Source organism: Myotis nattereri (genome assembly GCF_964212035.1).
Source record: "Myotis nattereri genome assembly, chromosome: 2".
In the NCBI taxonomy this organism is placed as follows: Eukaryota; Metazoa; Chordata; class Mammalia; order Chiroptera; family Vespertilionidae; genus Myotis; species Myotis nattereri.
Window position 1 is genome coordinate 27,385,963 of NC_138076.1, and position 16,818 is coordinate 27,402,780.

General features: G+C 48.3%; 1 protein-coding gene across 3 annotated transcripts in view; it reads left to right on the forward strand.

The window, feature by feature from the left end:
- CSGALNACT1 (chondroitin sulfate N-acetylgalactosaminyltransferase 1) overlaps nucleotides 1–16,818 on the forward strand; it is a 300,121-nt gene that overhangs the window by 206,741 nt on the left and 76,562 nt on the right. The gene's annotated exons all lie outside the window — the stretch shown is intronic.

Genomic DNA, 16,818 nt, shown 5'->3' on the forward strand with positions numbered 1-16,818 from the left:
GAATTCCTTGACGGCAGGAGTTCTAATGCATCTTTACATCTTGGGGTATAGCTAGGTCTATATATCTATACTTATTCTATACTTCTATCTATATGTATATCTAAGTATGGTCATACAGATATAAATCCATATCTACACCCAGATAGATACAGATATCTAATACCTCAAGTAGACTTGGCACTTCATGACTATTCAGTAGATGTCTGTTGAACTGCTTGTTGTCTAAAGACTTTGCTAGCATTTTGTCTAGTCCTAGAGTGACCACTAAGCTTTGATCATTTTAATGTGGAAAAGAGTAATCCAAGTATTTTTAAAATCTGGTTATATTTTACTTTACTCAAGATATACTTCAAACAAGTAGTATCTAGATGGAAGTTTATAAAGTACAGTCTTTTTTTCCCTATTAAATTCCAAGATATTTTCAGAAATGGTTTTTATTTCTGATCGACTGCCACTGAGTTTAAGTACTATCCATCAAATAAGTGTATTTTGCTTTTTCTATAATTTTAATCTATATATCTCAAATTATCTGTAAGCTTAAAGTTAAGAGTCCTTAAATAATGGCTGTCCTACCTCCCAGTTAAGGGATACAAGACTCTGGGAGGAACCGGGCTGCTGCCTCCCAGGGCCCTATTGGGAACCCATTGGATTTGGGGGGCAGAAGATGGGTGGGAGGTGGGATTGGACAGTGAGCAGCACTGGTGGGCCCTGACGGGAGCCCCTCCAGGGGCGGGGGAGAGGAGCCGCTCTGGCCTCACCCGTCTGGCGCTGACAGTTGCTCAGGCTGTGGACCTGTGGCTCTGGGCCGTCCTGTGACTCAGCCGCTCCCAGGGCTGGCCCCACCCCCACTTGGCATCTTCCTCCTGGGCCAGTCACTGCACCTTCCTGAGCGAGGCTTAGAGGGGCCTCTGCTCACCTGTGGGCCGGACCACACACACACTGAGCAGCCTCTGCCAGCTGCCCGCCCTGGCTCTGAGGGAAGGCTGAGTGCTGCTGCCTGGGCAGGGCTCTACGGGGAAGGCCTCAGAACACACCTGGCGTCAGGTAGGGATGGGCAGTGTGTGTGGGGGTGGGGGTGGGGGAAGAGGATGGGGGAGGAGAGGGGTAGAAGGCGCTGCCATGAGGGAGCCAGCAGGAGAAAGCTGGGAGGGAGAGGCAGGTGTCCATGGTCTGAGACCAGCTTCAGGCTTGAACTGCAATTCCTTTGTAAACAAGGATTTATTTTTCTTGATTCTCACTTCCTAATTTGGTTACCTCAAGTGATATCCCTTGGAAATGTCTGCAGGTTCTTCATGCCAGTGGTAATGAAGATAAAAGCAGTGATAATGCCGCCCCCTCCGGCGACCCCCTTCTGCTCCCCATTGTGAATGTTGTAGTTTTTACTCTGCAAAGCATTTATTTTCACACTTGTTTAAAGAAAATTGACATTACTTTTTGGTCAGCTTTGCAACTGAGACTGTGTGCCCTGGAAGGAGACCTTGGCCTGGCAAGGAAGTGAGGCAAACAGCATAAACGGATGGGCCTTGCCTGCTTTTCTGACTTCCTAGAGCAGTGGTTCTCAACCTTCCTAATGCCGCGACCCTTTAATACAGTTCCGCATGTTGTGGTGACCCCAACCATAAAATTATTTTCGTTGCTACTTCATAACTGTAATGTTGCTACTGTTATAAATCCTAATGTAAATATCTGATATGCAGGATGTATTTTCATTGTTACAAATTGAACATAATTAAAGCATAGTGATTCATCACAAAAACAATATGTAATTATATATGTGTTTTTCCGATGGTCTTAGGCGACACCTGTGAAAGGGTCGTTCGACCCACAGGTTGAGAACCACTGTGCTAGAGAAAAAGAGGCAATGAGGCACTACATTACACGCGATGCTGAGGCCCGAAGGTGCGGTCCCTTTGTGTTTCCCACGGTTTCTAGATTCCCTTGGTCACTTCTCAGCCGGTGTGCTGGTTTATAAGTGACTGCGGTGGAAATGGACTCCTTTTTTTCTTTTCAGCATCATTGGTCTGATTCTTCAGCTGAGATTGTGGAATGTTTGACAAAGGTATTATCCTTTGCGCTGTTTTGTTATGTTTTTGCTTATGTCAGTCCTATCACTGAGCCAGAAAGTTGGCAGTAAACATCTGCTAAGGGTTGGCAAGCAACAGTATCAGCCCTCTGTAGCGAAGGCAACTCCTTAAAAATCTTATCTCATTATAGGCTTTTAATAGAGATAAAGCAAAGCTCATTACAGGCTGAGCCCCCCTTAGATGCGCTACTCCAAGGATAATTGCATTTACATCAATTTTGAGACCATTAGCTTGATTTCAAGAAAAAAAACCCACACAAAATTCCAACTCTTCTTTCTAGCATATTGAGGGAGCTAATATTAAAATAATTAATAAGGACTGTGACAAGGTCTGTTGCATCTTCACCCTGCCCTGGGACATGAGAAAAAGGTTTGCATACTAACCGACACAGACCAGAAACATATTTAGAGAAAGAAAGTAGACACTGTCAATACAATAGTGAATTTTTAGAGTTCTCTATTTCCCCCCCTTTTTTAGTTAGACAATATGCGTCCTTAGTAGTGGAATTGGAGTTGGAGTGGAAAACCTTAATGAGATCTGTTGCATATTTTATATCCATTATCACTTAGGGCTTCGTCTAAGTGTCCCCATCTCTACCTAATAAAGAAGACCCACCTTGAAAGGTTCACCTGAAACTCCTGGAGTCCTTCCAACCGGAACACTCATTTTCTCCTCTGAACTACAGTAGCATTTTGTTTATATTCCTAACTAGAGTCCCATTGCACGAGATTCCTGCACTGGTGGAGGGGCGTGGCCTGCAGGGATTGGCCTGCTGTGGGAGCACCGCCGGTCAGCCGAGGCTGTGGACGCGCCCTCTGAGTGGCTGCTCCCGCTGCGGAGTGCAATGACCACCAGGGAGCAGCTCCTGCACTGAGCGCCTGCCCCCTGGTGGTCAGTGCGCATCATAGCAACTGGTCGACTGGTCATTCTGGTCGTTCCACCATTCCGTCACTGGGCTTTTATTATATAGGATGATTGATCACGTTCCCCTGGCATCATAGTTACTTTTATACCTGTCCCTCCCACTACCCGCTACCTTTGTGAGGACAGGGACTTTGTCCCTTCTCTTTATCCCCTACTGAAACTGACAGGGTCCCTTTCACATAATAATCATTCAGTACATATTTGGTGGCTGGGTGGATAAAAGTCATGTTCACTGTAATATCATTGCTGAATTTCAGAAAGGTTATTTCCTGTGTTCATGCTACTATGGAGTACGTGCTTCTCAGGGGAGTCCGCCCCATATGCCACCTTGGCCGTGAACAGAGGGGGTGGTGTCGAACCCCTGCTCCTCTCCCACAGGGGCTGCTGCAGTGGGGGCCTCGTCCTTGTGGCGTGGGATGGAAGCTGTGTTTGTTTTGTTCCTTGCAGATTGTCTAGTACAGTGGTTCTCAACCTTCTGGCCCTTTAACTACAGTTCCTCATGTTGTGACCCAGCCATAAAATTATTTTCGTTGCTACTGCATAACTGTAATGTTGCTACTGTTAGGAATCATAATGTAAATATCTGATATGCAGGATGGTCTTAGGCGACCCCTGTGAAAGGGTCATTTGACCTCCAAAGGGGTCGCAGCCCACAGGTTGAGAACTGCTGGTCTAGTACAATTGCAGTAACTTGAGCAATGATTGCAGATTCAATTTGGAGCACCCCACAGGATGCTATTCCAATTTATCTTCCAGGAAGAGGCATCTTATGCCCGTCCCGGCAGCTTTGAACTGAGAGCTGTCCTGTATCAGGATAATGAGGTGCAGGCAGACGAGGAGCTGAAGGAACGCCTCTTACCGGAGACATCTCGAAGCCTTATTTTGGGAAGCAGCTTCTCTGGTTGTTTTAACTTTCTTTTGTGCCCCGGGAATATGTCTAGTGCTGGCAGCTGAAATGAGAACACCGTGTTCTGGGAAACGCATTTCAAAAAGACCTTAGGAGGTTCTGAGATTTCTCCCTAATAGTATCTGCCGTGCTTTTCATGGTGACTTGGCAGGGCCTGCGGGGTCAGAGGTCTGGTCACAAAAGTTTGCTTACTGCTTGCAGTCTCACGCCTACAGCTGTGAAATACAGCATCCCGAGACCCACATGGTGTCGAGAACACATACAGAAAGCCACCCCTGTCCCCTTCCACTGTTTGGGGGCCACTAAGTGGAGCCTTTTACATGCAGTTGTCTTTTATTTATTTATTTACTTAAAAATGTTTTTTTTATTGATTTTAGAGAGGAAGGGAGAGGGAAAGAGAGATGGAAACATCAATGTTAAGCGAGAATCATTGAATGGCTACCTCCTGCACGCCCCCCACTGGGGATCAAGTGGGTCGTTGTACTGGGGATCAAGCCCAAAACTTGGGCATGTGCCCTTGACCGGAATCGAACCTGGGGCACTTCAGTGTGCAGGCCGACGCTCTATCCACTGAGCCAAACTGGCTAGGACCGTGCAGTTGTCTTTTAAAGATCTCCCGGCAACCCCTGTGAGATCGGTCCCTCTTTGTTTAAAGGGCAGCGTGGGGAGAACTTTCCGCTACATGACTGTTTCCTTTTCAGAAACAAACTGGGCTTTGTGGGATGATAAGGATAGGTGAGAGTTACTTTGGTTTAAAACAAGAGGCAAGAGCCTGGGAGTGTAGAGTTGTGGGTTCTGGTTCTGACTGCGCTCTAAACCAGCTTCGTAACTTCGTCTGCGCACCAGCTCTTTCTCCGTGGTTAATTTTTCTCATCAGTGAAGCAACATGAATGCCAGGCTTGTCTCTCGGATACGGGTTTGGCTCACGCTGGTTGCATATCACCTTTGTGGCGGACGCTGTGCTGAGCACCTCACACGCTGTCTCATTTACTGGTCACAGGGACCCTATGAGATGGGCTTCCGTGCTCCCTGTGTTCGGGACACAAGAGAAGTCACATACCTGCAGGAATCAAATGGGCTGCACCCCAGAACCTGTGCTCTCAGCCACTGAACTATGACTATCCCAGTAGGACAATAGGAGATACCAGTCGGGAAAGCCCCACAGAGTCAGAGCAGAGTGAATGTGAAGTCTCACCAGGTGCAGGCCTGCAGAGCCAGCGCTTGCTATGCAGATGTGAAGACGGCAGACAGAGCCTTCCTTCCCAAGTCCTCCCCCCACCGGCCATTCCCACAGGCAGCGCCAAGCTGGCGTGTCTGAAACCAAACTCGTCTTTCTGCTAAACCTTCTCCTGTGTGTGTTCCTGTTCAGTGTGGCTCTTCCTCTGAGTCACACAAGCTAAACCCGCGGCCTCGTTCTCAGTGGACGCTCTCTTTCTCCCCCTCATCTGGATGGTCTCCAAGTCCAGAAAGAGTCCCTGAATGCACCCCTCCACTTAGCACTGTGGCCTCCGCGTCCCTTATTTACAGCATGGAGGTGGCGTAGTGGCCTCTTGCCTGGCTCCCTGCTGCTGGTCTTTCCCTCCCCAGTCCATCCCAGCACTGCCCATTCATTAATTCCTGGCTAACATTCATTCTTGGTCCTGTGACTCTCTTGTTTCAAAACTGGATAGCCATCACCTAGAGAATAAAAGTTAAATTCCCTGCCATGATGTAAGGGCCTGTCGTAGTCAGCACAGGCTGCTAGCATAAAGTGACATCGACTGGTGGCTTAAGTAACAAACATTTATTTCTCATGGTTCTGGAAGCTGGAAGTCTGAGATCGGTGCCAGCATTGGTTGGGTTCTGATGAGAACTCTCCTCCCTACAGGGCCCTTTGCTCTAAAACCTGTCCCAGCTCCCCTCCTGCCCTGACACTCTGACCTGTGCATTCCCAGGTCAGCCTTCCCTATCCCTGTGCTTTCCCTTTACAACGACCACACCTCTGTCAAAGCTCATAGAAAATGACAGAGAAACAGGGTGGCATAGTGATCAAGAGCACAGACAACAGAGACACTGCCTGGAGAAACCCAGTGTTGTCGATTCGTTGCTGGGTGACTTGGGCAGGTGACCAGTATCAGCCTAAATGTCCTTATCTGCACATAGGTGTGGTATTACTAGAACCTGCCTCATAAGAGACACCGGAGAAGTAGGAGGAAGATGCAGGTAGAGTAGGGTCATAGACAGGAAGGTGAAAGGTTACAGAACATGGGATATTTTAAGAGTGATGCAAAGTGAACATGTTAGTGGACTGTTAAATGGCATTAAACTATACAACAAACTTGGATTAAATAAGTACTCGGTGCCATCTATCTTGAGTAGAAATAGGACAATGTCTACTGCAAATACATTTTTTTAAATCCTCACCCAAGGATATGTTTATTGATTTTTAGGAAGAGAGAGAGAGAGAGAGAGAGAGAGAGAGAGAGAGAGAGAGAGAGAAAGAGAGAGAAAGAAACATCAATCCATTGCCTCCTGTGCACACCCCGACCAGGGATCTAAACTACAATGTAGATATGTGCCCTGAGGGGGAATCGAACCCACAAGGTTTTGGTGTAGGGGACGATGCTCCAATCAACTGGGCCACCTGGCCAGGGCTGCAGATAAATTTCTTTAGAGGACTAATACCTTAAAATGTTTTTAGTGAATCCTTTAATAATCAGTTAACCGCCTAGAAGGGATAGCTGACTACAGGCAGGCTTGGCCCAGGTGCTGGAAGTGCGGACCTGAGGAAAGGGTAGGGGACACTGGGGAGGGGCTGGAGGCATGGTGAGCCGGAACCAGAGCCTTCACGATATGGCCTGCAATCAGCTTTAGTTTTTTGTGAAAAAATAATAATTATGTAATTTTTATTTATATAACGGGGGGGCATCTTGCATTTATGTAACAGTGGGCATCCCCCTGTTAATTTTTTTCTGTGTTACTGGTTCTGTTTCCACACTCAGAGAGACGGCACAGAGAGAGAGGGCTTCGCCGCTCCAGCTTCGTGGGGTTTCTAAAATAACCTGCATGATCCGTGTTTTTCCTAGTCCTGTTGTCTAACAACTACTTTCTAAAGAAAGCCCATTTGTGTGCTGATGTCTTCCTTGTAGATGGGGAAGGAAAAGGGGAGTGAGAGCAGCTATGTCGTGTACTTTGTCTGGACTCAAAGGAGCAGTTTCCTACTTAGCCCTTCTCACTTCAAACACGCCAGCAAAACACAGCCAGCAAAACACACAACGGCTCACGAGCGAGGGCGTCACCACCTCTCGCGACCAGATGTTTCCAGGGATTGGTCCTTTGGCCTCGCGGCCGGGGCTGGAGACTCCGCTGTGCTCACGCTCTTCTTTCATGAAGTCTGGGGCAGGACAACTCACGCAGCGTGCTGACTAATGCCCAGGGTTGGGGTGAAGGGGCTAGAGCAGCCGTGGGCAAACTACGGCCCGCGGGCCGGATCCGGCCCATTTGAAATGAATAAAACTAAAAAAAAAAAAAAAAAAAAGACCGTACCCTTTTATGTAATGATGTTTACTTTGAATTTATATTAGTTCACACAAATACTCCATCCATGCTTTTGTTCCGGCCCTCCAGTCCAGTTTAAGAACCCATTGTGGCCCTCGAGTCAAAAAGTTTGCCCACCCCTGGGCTAGAGTGACACTCCTGGGAGAGGGCAGCACAGGCCAGCCTGAGGTGACCACAGTGCGAGAGATAATAGCTTTGCCCAGCTCCGTGAGTCATAAAGCAGAGTCTCACCCGGGGCCACGATGGAGAGGGTGAGAGTGCTGGGCGTACCCCCAACTCCCGCCTGCAAGCCGGAGCCCCTTTTGCACTTTTTTAAAAGACTGGTGTCTGCAATCTGGTTCTCTTCAGAGGCTGTTGTCCATTTTCGGAGGCTTTCCCTGCTGCGTGTCTTCTCAGCTGTCCTGCTCCTTTTCGGTGGCTCTGCCTCCCTGGTTGGAATTGTGTTCATGGTGTGTGGCTCTGTCTGCCCTCTGAAATGTCAGGTTGATCGAGTAGATGACTGCAGTCGTGTTTGGGGCTGTGGAGGGCTGCTGCCTGTGTGGGTAGGTCACCTGGCCTCCCCAAACCCTAGTGTCCTCGTCTTGGAGGATAGGGATCAACCACACACAGGAGGTTTAGGTGCCACAGCAGGTAATGCATGATGTCTAGGAATTCCCTGAGAGTCCTCGGTAGAGCCCCTCTTTTGGGTGATCTGTCCGAAAGGACACCAGGTGACCGACTGACTTTGACCCCAGGTGAGCATTGTAACCTTTAGCTGTGACTGAATGAGGGTTTCCATAATGCTTTGTTCTGGGAGTTCTGTGTTTAGAGATGTTTTAAAGCCATTGCTTGGTACATGGTAGACACATGTGGTAAACGTTATTTCTCTCTTCCTCTCCCCCTCTGTTTGCTAATAAGGGGAATGGATCATCCCGTGAGGAAAGAGGGGGCTCCGTTAGTCCTCCCTGTGCTGCCTTCACTACAGTGAAGTTGAGGCCCTGTCACCTGGAGCCACCTCAGCCTTCACGGCAGTGTGCTGTGATTCATTCATCCACCTGCCCTCACCTCGGAGCTGGTACCACTCAGCACTCCACCTGGCCTCTGCCCAGGGCCCCGTGCTTATTGCTTAGCCAGAAGGCGCTTGGCTGCAGAGCATTGCTCACTTTTAATTAGTCCCCTCCTTGTTAATTAACAGTGTGCATTTCTCTAGAAGCTGCATTGGGCTGGGTGACCTGGGACCTGCTCTCCCTGGGGGCGCGCCTCCCCGCGTCGGCTTGGTGTCAGGGCTGAGTTGCCTGCACTTGAGCGTGGGGTGTGAGTTGACATGTGGTACCAGCCAGTGCACGGGCATCTTATTGGTCACGCTCTGGAGAAAAGAGCGAGGACTCCGTGTTTGGCAAGAGAATTCGTGGTGATGCCAGCCAGCATCTTAACTGACCTAGAGATGTTCTCTTTTTTCTTGTCAAAGAAGACCATCTCTCCGTGGGTTAAAGACTTCCTTTGCCAGGATGCTTCTTAGTTGCGCTGTCTTCAACCTGAGATGTGGGGATAAACTGGCAACTGCTCAGAAGCCCTTGACTGCAGAGAGGAGTCCTGTCCCCGCCCCACCGTGGGGCCACAGCAAGGCTTGCCCTGGGCACAGCGGGATCAGCGTTCTTTCCAGGAACAGCGCGAGCGTGCACAGTGGTGAGGGGTGTGGGAATGCAGAGCCCAGCTCGCTGGGGAGGGAAAAGTTATAGAGAGAGAAACAGTGCTTAGTGCCCCATCTCAGGGGCCGGGCAGGCTCATAAATGGCAGGACTCATGGTGAGTTCAGAAGCAAGAAAAAGTGGACACGGTGGGTGCGGAATGACACGTCAGCTTTTACCAGGATCATTAAGGGTGATGAACAGTATAGCCCCGTGGGTAAGAGTAGGGCTTTAGCATCAGACTGAGCTGGATTTAAACACAGGTTTGGCTACTTGCCAGCTGTGAGCCGTGGGCAAATTACTTCACTGCTCTAAGCCTCAGTTTCCTTATCTCTAATGGGGATAATGAGACTAAGCCTATGGGATTGTTTGGGGGATTAAATGAGATAATGTTTATAAGTGCTGACTATGATGGCTGGCCTAAAGTAAATGCTCACTAAGTGGCTATAATTGTGAGCAGTAGGAGGGTGTTGGAAGGCTGGTTTTGAGGGGTTCTCATGCAGGATGGCTCCCCAGCCACAGAGCCAGAGCCCTGCGGGACCGAGCCCCGGTCTCTCTGTGGACTTTGGGCAGCTGACTCAGCCCCGCGTTGTGCCTGAGACACCTTCCTGCCTGGAAAGGGCTCATGATGCTCCATATTCTAAGTTGATTTTTTGGGGGTTAGTCCTCACTCAAGGATATTTTTCCATTAATTTTTAGGGAGAGTGGAAGAGAGAGGGAAAGACAGAGAGAAACACATGGATTGGTTGCCTCCTGCCGTGCCCTGACCAGGGCCGGGCCGGGGAGGAGCCTGCAGCTGAGGTATGTACCCTTGACCAAAACTGAACCCGGGGCCCTTTAGTTGGCAGGCCGACACGCTATCCACTGAGCCAAACTGGCTAGGACCTATGTCACTTTAAGTGCCTTCCCTTTTCACTCCACCTGCAGGCCCGCCTCCTATGCCGACTGCCTGCCTGAGATCGTCCCTGAAACAAGGTTGGAGGTGGCAGAGGAGAGGGGGTGCAGGGGTAGGGGGGTGTGGGTGGGTGTGGGAAATCTATGCATATTCAGGAAGACCCTCCCTATCAAGGCTTCCCTACAGAAGTTCGCCAACAATTAACAACCAAAATAAAAACAAAGGAGGGTTTGGCGCTGTTTCCTGCCTTTTGGGCATGTGGGGTTGTAATTAATTTCTGTGTCTTCACGTTCTGAGGAGCGGACCCCCGTTTCTTTTTGTCACATTTCCCTTTCCTGCTGCAAAGTAAAGAGAAAGGAATCAGAATGATTCCTTCAGGAGGCCAGTGTGGAACGGAGAGGGGTGGAGAGGCACACCTCTCACCCAGGGCATTTCCGACAGAGAAGTGATCAGGTTTTGGGGGGTTGCTCCATGCTGGTCCCTGGAGCTCAGAGCCCAGTTAGAGGGAGGACCTCTCAGAGAAGTCCCTCGAGGGCCGTTTTGAAGGCCACATCGAAGTCCTGTGGGTTAGGAAGGGAGGGAAGCGTGTTCCTGCAGGGGCCTGGCAGTGGTCTGGACGTGTGGCCTGGCCACAGGTGTTGGGGACCCTGGCATGGAGTCAGAGGGGTCCAGAGGCAGGAAAGTCACCCTGAGGAGCAGGCAGCGAGGCAGGAGCCTGGGTCTGGGGCTCTGGAATCGCTGTGGCTGCGTCTGGAGCACAGTCAGGGAAGTCGTGTTAGTGGGAGCCTGGGGCAGGGTCCTTGGGGTGCCCAGGACGGTCCTCAGGGTGAGAAAACATGTAAAGAATTTACCTGTCATTATTATAGGGTATTGTTCTGTGACTACTTAGTACAGCCATACTGTAAAACTTGTGTGTAACTTGTAAATGAATAAATTCCATATAGGGACTTGTTCAGAAGCTAGTTAGTGCCTCGCATGTGCTGTTTATGTTGAACATATTTGATCTTGATTGCCAAGGCCAAAGGAGGGGAGCAGCAAAACTGCTGGGCTGGCCTTGGCTGCATCCCACCCACGCGGATCCCTTTCTGTGTGTGGCTGAGCCTCGGGTCGGGCCAGATAATCTGGTGTCAGCGCTGGGGGTGGCCGGGGACGCTTCAGGCTCTCCCAGCCAATCCGACACGCTAGTCGTTTGCTGACTTTGTGTGACAGCCCTGTCCCTTCTGTGGGGTGTGGCTTTAGCACCTCTTCATGTGTCGACAGTAACACGGGTCTGCTAACCTTGCTTCAGCTTTGCAGTTGCTACCAGGACACAGCTGAGGATGAGGCACGCGGCACACGAGTCCATGCTAACTGAAGACTCCGTGGGGAAAGGAAATCTGACGATAGAGAATATAGATATCGTATTGTAATATGATATAGTATGATTAACCAGCGTTCCCCTGATCGATTTAACAAAATAATAATGATAAGGAGAAAGAAACCTGAGTTCCAGGAAGAGCTGTGATAGCTGGGAAACCCTGCCCTAAAGCTCCCCGGTGGATGTGGCGTAGGGAGATGGAGAGCTCTTGGCATACTCATTCTCCGACTATTTTTACTTCTTTGCAAGTCCTCAGCCCTGAACTACTAACGTGTGTCCAGGAGGCGGATTATTGCGGACTCCACAAAGCCGTGGCAGGAGTGGGTTGTATATACTCACTTCCTTTAAGAGAAGGCAGATGGAAAAGAACAGTCTGTACACATAATGTGTGCTGGGAGCAGGGCCGAGAAGTTCAGGATCTTTAGGCGCTTACAGTGGCTTTGGTCTGCCTTCTGTTACACTGTGCAGCGTTTTCTCCCACTTCTGCCATATGATGTTGGTCATTCCCATCAACCCTCGGCCCCTCCCTCCCCGCACCTTGGACAGTGTGGGAGGTAAACGCACGGTGTTGTGAAGACTAGGAGGCGGGGATCCTTGAGGGCCCTCGTGGAAGCTGGCTACCACCCCCCACTACCACACCCTGCACCCAGGAGTTAAACTGCGGTGCAGGGAATTCTAAATGAAGCCGTGTGTTTGAGCCAAGAGTACAATGTTAGCTTTGTGTACATTTTTGAGAGCATTTAAAAACTCTCTGAGTAAGAATCCTTGCACGATGCCTTCTCCACACACATTCAGGATGGTATATTTATTCAGGAGATATGACCCCGGTTTACATTCTGTTGGTACAGTTAGTACAGCTCACCCTTTGAGTGAAGGTGAGCTTGTGCCCTTGTCATCAAAGGGCCGATTGTGTGGGGCAGGCTCCCGCGGCCGCGCTGGGCTTTGGTCTACCACGTCCTGGCCCAGTGGACACTGCCTGGCTCTTTTCCCCATCAACCCTTTGGCTGGGCCTGCACACCAGGGGGAGGTGTCTTGTAGATTTTATTGCCACTCCTTGAATCGTCTTCTTTATCACTCACAAGGCCTGTCCTTGTAGTATGTGCTGCTGCCTGACCTGGTCTCGCCCTGAGACCACCATCCCTCCTGCCTGCTGCTACCCTGCCTGCATGTCCTCAGTGGGGCTTGTCCTGGGGTCCTTCAGATCTCTGAGCATCTCGTGGACATTAATAGATATGCCCGGCGCTCTCCATCACAGTATGCAGCTCTCGTGATCTGAATGTTCACCAGGACCTGTAGAATGAAATGCATACACTCATGCTACTGGCTGCTTCTGTTCTGGCCACAGAAATTCTAATTTCCACCATCCCCGTCTGGGGTAAATGCCAGACTCCAGACCAAACGTGGAGCGTCTTAGTGTCTTAGTTTCACGCTCTGAAGAGCTTCCACTCTAAGATGAAATGATACACAGGACCTATAGCCACTTGCCTATCTTATTTTAACACATGGTGCTGATGCCTAACATTCATCTTAAGCTTATGTCACTTTAAAATGTATTTGTTTATAGCCTCAACCCTCTCCCTCCCTCAGCACACATACATTTAGTAGGGAGGAGCGCTGGCATTAACACTTTGTATCTATTTTAATGGCATTTGTCTCTCCGGGATCATAGTTATTGGTGAGGCCTTCATTCCTCAATAAGCTTATAAACTTGCTGATGTTGGACTTTGTTTCTGGTTCATCTTTTTGTCTCTTGTACTTTCCTATGCATCACATAGAACATAGTCGGAGCTAATAAGGATGAGTAACGGCAGTGTCCTAGCTGGAGCAGACTGTGGTGTGACCCGTTGTTGAGTCAGTGCTGTGCGGTGTGGAGAGCTGGGGGACTCCCGGGACACTTCCTGGCCTGGGCAGGATGTCGGGGCCGGCAGGCGACTCCCACCTGGAGCCTGAGGAGCCCGCTCCATTGCTGGACCCTAGGTGTAGGCCCACTTGTCTCGGAGACTCTGCCTTAAAGCGTCACGAAGTGCTGTGAGCTCCTTCGGCAACCCCTGGCCTGGATTGTAAGAATGGCAGCAGAACCATCGTGATCGGAGGTTCCCTTTAGTTCTCAATGAATCCAGGGTTTTGGACAGGGTGCGTCACAGAACCATCCTCAGGGATTTGGCCAGGACAGGAAGTGGGAAAGCAATGAGTAAGGAAGGGCATTTAAAAAGGCAAGTGGCAAGGAACCTGAGCAGCACAAAGGATGTTCTATATTTAAAAAAAAAAAAAGGAACATGCATCTCTCTTCTCCCAAAGGCCCTAAAATTGGTTATTGACAGGGGATCCTTCTTGCTCGCCATTCCTTCCCTGTCCCCAGCCACCCCAAAGACTGAGCTATAATCTGGGTGCCTTTGTAAAGTTTTAAAAATAGTAGCACAATGCTGCTGTGGCCCCATAAAGCTCTATTTTCACTGTCTTCTCTAGATTGTAACAGTGCTCGGTAATTGCCTGGTGCCTTCCCTCTGCAGGTCTGTAAACACATTAGAAATGTTAACTCTGATTCTCCCGGCACCTCTGCGGAGAGAGGGAGCGGTTGCCCCGTGCCTTTGGGGCTGAGCTGTTCGTTTGGTCCGGTTGCATCTCATCGAGGTGTTCTTTCCTCGATGTGGTACAGCTGGTGAAGTACCATCTGCTCTTAAGAATGTCGTCCTCTGCTGCCACTTGACATTTCCGTAGAAGGGAGGATCAGCCGAAGGATAAGTCTTCTGACCTCAGCACACAGATACTCCCAGTCTCTATAGGTTGGCCAGTTGTTACTATTTTGATTACCGATTAGATTGCTAGACACATGGAAAAACATTTTATCTGTTAAAGGATGCAGGACTTTGTTTCTGACATACAGTTTCTGCTCCTGACATGTAAAAGGAGAAATTCATTCCTGCCTCTTTGGTAGTAATTTATGTGGGTTTTTATTGTTCATTTAAAAAAGGCAGCCCTGGCCAGCTTGGCTCAGTGGATAAAGCATTGACCTGCCAACTGAAGGGTCGCGGGTTCAGTTCCGGTCAAGGGCATATGCCTGGGTTGCGGGCTTGGTCTCCAGTGGGAGGCGTGTAGGAGGCAGCTGATCAGTGATTCTCTCTCATCGTTGATGTATCTATCTCTCTCTTCCTCTCCCTTCCTCTCTGAAATCAATAAAAATATATTTTTTAAAAATTTTAAAAAATAAGTCATTTCTTTCTAAATCTGTTTTTTCTTCTTTTGCATCCTGAAGAATGGAATCTATCTATCTATCTATCTATCTATCTATCTATCTATCTATCTATATAAAAGGCTAATATGCTAAATGCCTGACCATCCGACCGACCGGTCACTATGACGCGCACTGACCACCAGGGAGCAGACTCTCAACGCAGGAGCTTCCCAGCTGCAGTGACTTGGCAGTGGTGGTTTTAGGGTGATGCATCCTGAAACCAAAGAAGAGGGAGCCCAATTCCTTGTGGGGCCATGTGATTCCACCTCAGCTGTGGGTTATGTTGTTGCTGGGCACTATGGGCCCTGAATCTGGCTTACTGCACACTTGCGTTCGCGTTCCACACCCTATATGACAGAAACTTTGTAGAGTGCCCTCTCCACTCCGGGAACCCTTGGGGGATGTTGGAGAGCCTATTTTGGCCCCATCCCCGCAGGCCAGGCTGAGGGACTCCACCTGCTGGAGGGACCCCGCTCACTCCTCAGACGCCAGGGAGGTTGGCTCCAGGACATGTCCACCCACTCTCACCCAGTCCCGCCCTACCAGCCACCTTCTAATTAATTTCCTTTCAATGTGCACAAATCTGTGCACCGGGTCACTAGTATTAAATAACTTTGAAAAGTATACTAGTGGATTTCAAAAGCCAGACTAGATGTTAAAAGAGCCTTGTGGAACAGAACAAAATAATTATTGTGCAGTTTTAAGTTTCTTTAGTTTTAATACATTGCTTTAGTTAACCAACGTGATTTCAATTTATTATGCAAATGTGACAATTATTCCATTTAAAAAATCTGTTGGAAAGATTGTGTTTCTGCCACACAATAAATTGTGTTGAGTATTTCATTTTTGTTTTTTGATTTGCTTATTTTGTTTTAATGACAACTCATTTAAAGTAAAAGTCTTTAAAGTGGCAGAATAATGTCTTCACTAGTAATTTAATACTTGGATATAATGAGTTCATCTGAGAGATTTCATTAAAATCAGCAAGGTGCCTGAATACCAAAGCTGAGATGTTTTTAATCACAGAGTTATAGTAATTATATGAATCCCAAGATTTTCATCAGCTAGAAAAGGCTTCCAGGGCTAAAATACACTTTAAACTTAGCACTAATAACTGCATATTCTCAGTTATACAAAAGAGAATTCGCAGGCCAAGGGAAATATTGGAGAGAATATTATGTGTTGAATTTTTAAGGAAAATTAAGAAATAAACTATTTTGATAACATAATAATATCTGTAAGGGTTGCATCACCAGGGTAACAAAAGGGGAACTCTCATGTGTGGTCATGGTATATAGCAGGTACATACTTGCCAAGGAGCTTTAATTATTTACTATATTGTCAGCATAGAGAGAATGCTAGAAGGAACATCGCTCTCTTCTCCCAGAGGTCCTGACATTCCTAATTCACTGGAGCCCTTCTTCCAGTAAATGTGACAGACTGCCGGTAAATGAGATGATTATTGGCCCCAAACCTGGATTTCTGGGTTGGGTGAAAACTATGTAAAGAATAATTTACTTATTGCCTGGCCAGTGTGGCTCAGCGGTTGAACATTGACCTATGAACCAGGAAGTCACAGTTTGATTCCCTAACAGGACACATGCCCAGGTTGCCGGCTTGATCCCCAGCAGGGGCTGTGCAAGACACAGCCGGTCAATAATTCTCTCCCTTTATTGATGTTTCTATCTCTCGCTCCCTCTCCCTTCCTCTCTGAAATCAATAATATATATTTTTAAAAGAATAATTTATATTTTCTTTTGTGGCTTATTGAAAATGTCAAATTTTTATAAAAAGGGCAGGAGATGGTACCCCCAAGGGAGCTTGTTTTTTAAGAGAAGTGACCAAAAAAGATGCATCTAGGAGATCTTATAAAAATCTCTCTAAACAATAAATTTTATTTGACCTATTTTCCATTTATCATTCTTTATTTTTTTTCTGGCTCAGATAGGTACTGAGGAAGGGAGAACGCAGAAGAAGCAGTGTTGAACTGATGACCATGACGGGTGGAGGGATGCCTGGGGAAATGGGAACAGCAAGTCAGGCTGATTCACATGTTACAGGCATTTGGAGTTGAGGGGCAGAGCATGTAGTCACATGGAAGGCCCCACGATCCGTCTGGATATTTCTGGTGAGAATCAGGACACAGAATTCCTCCTGGAGGCTGGAGTGGAAACATGCCTGGGATTTGAGTCCTGATAAGACAGTATATCTGGTCT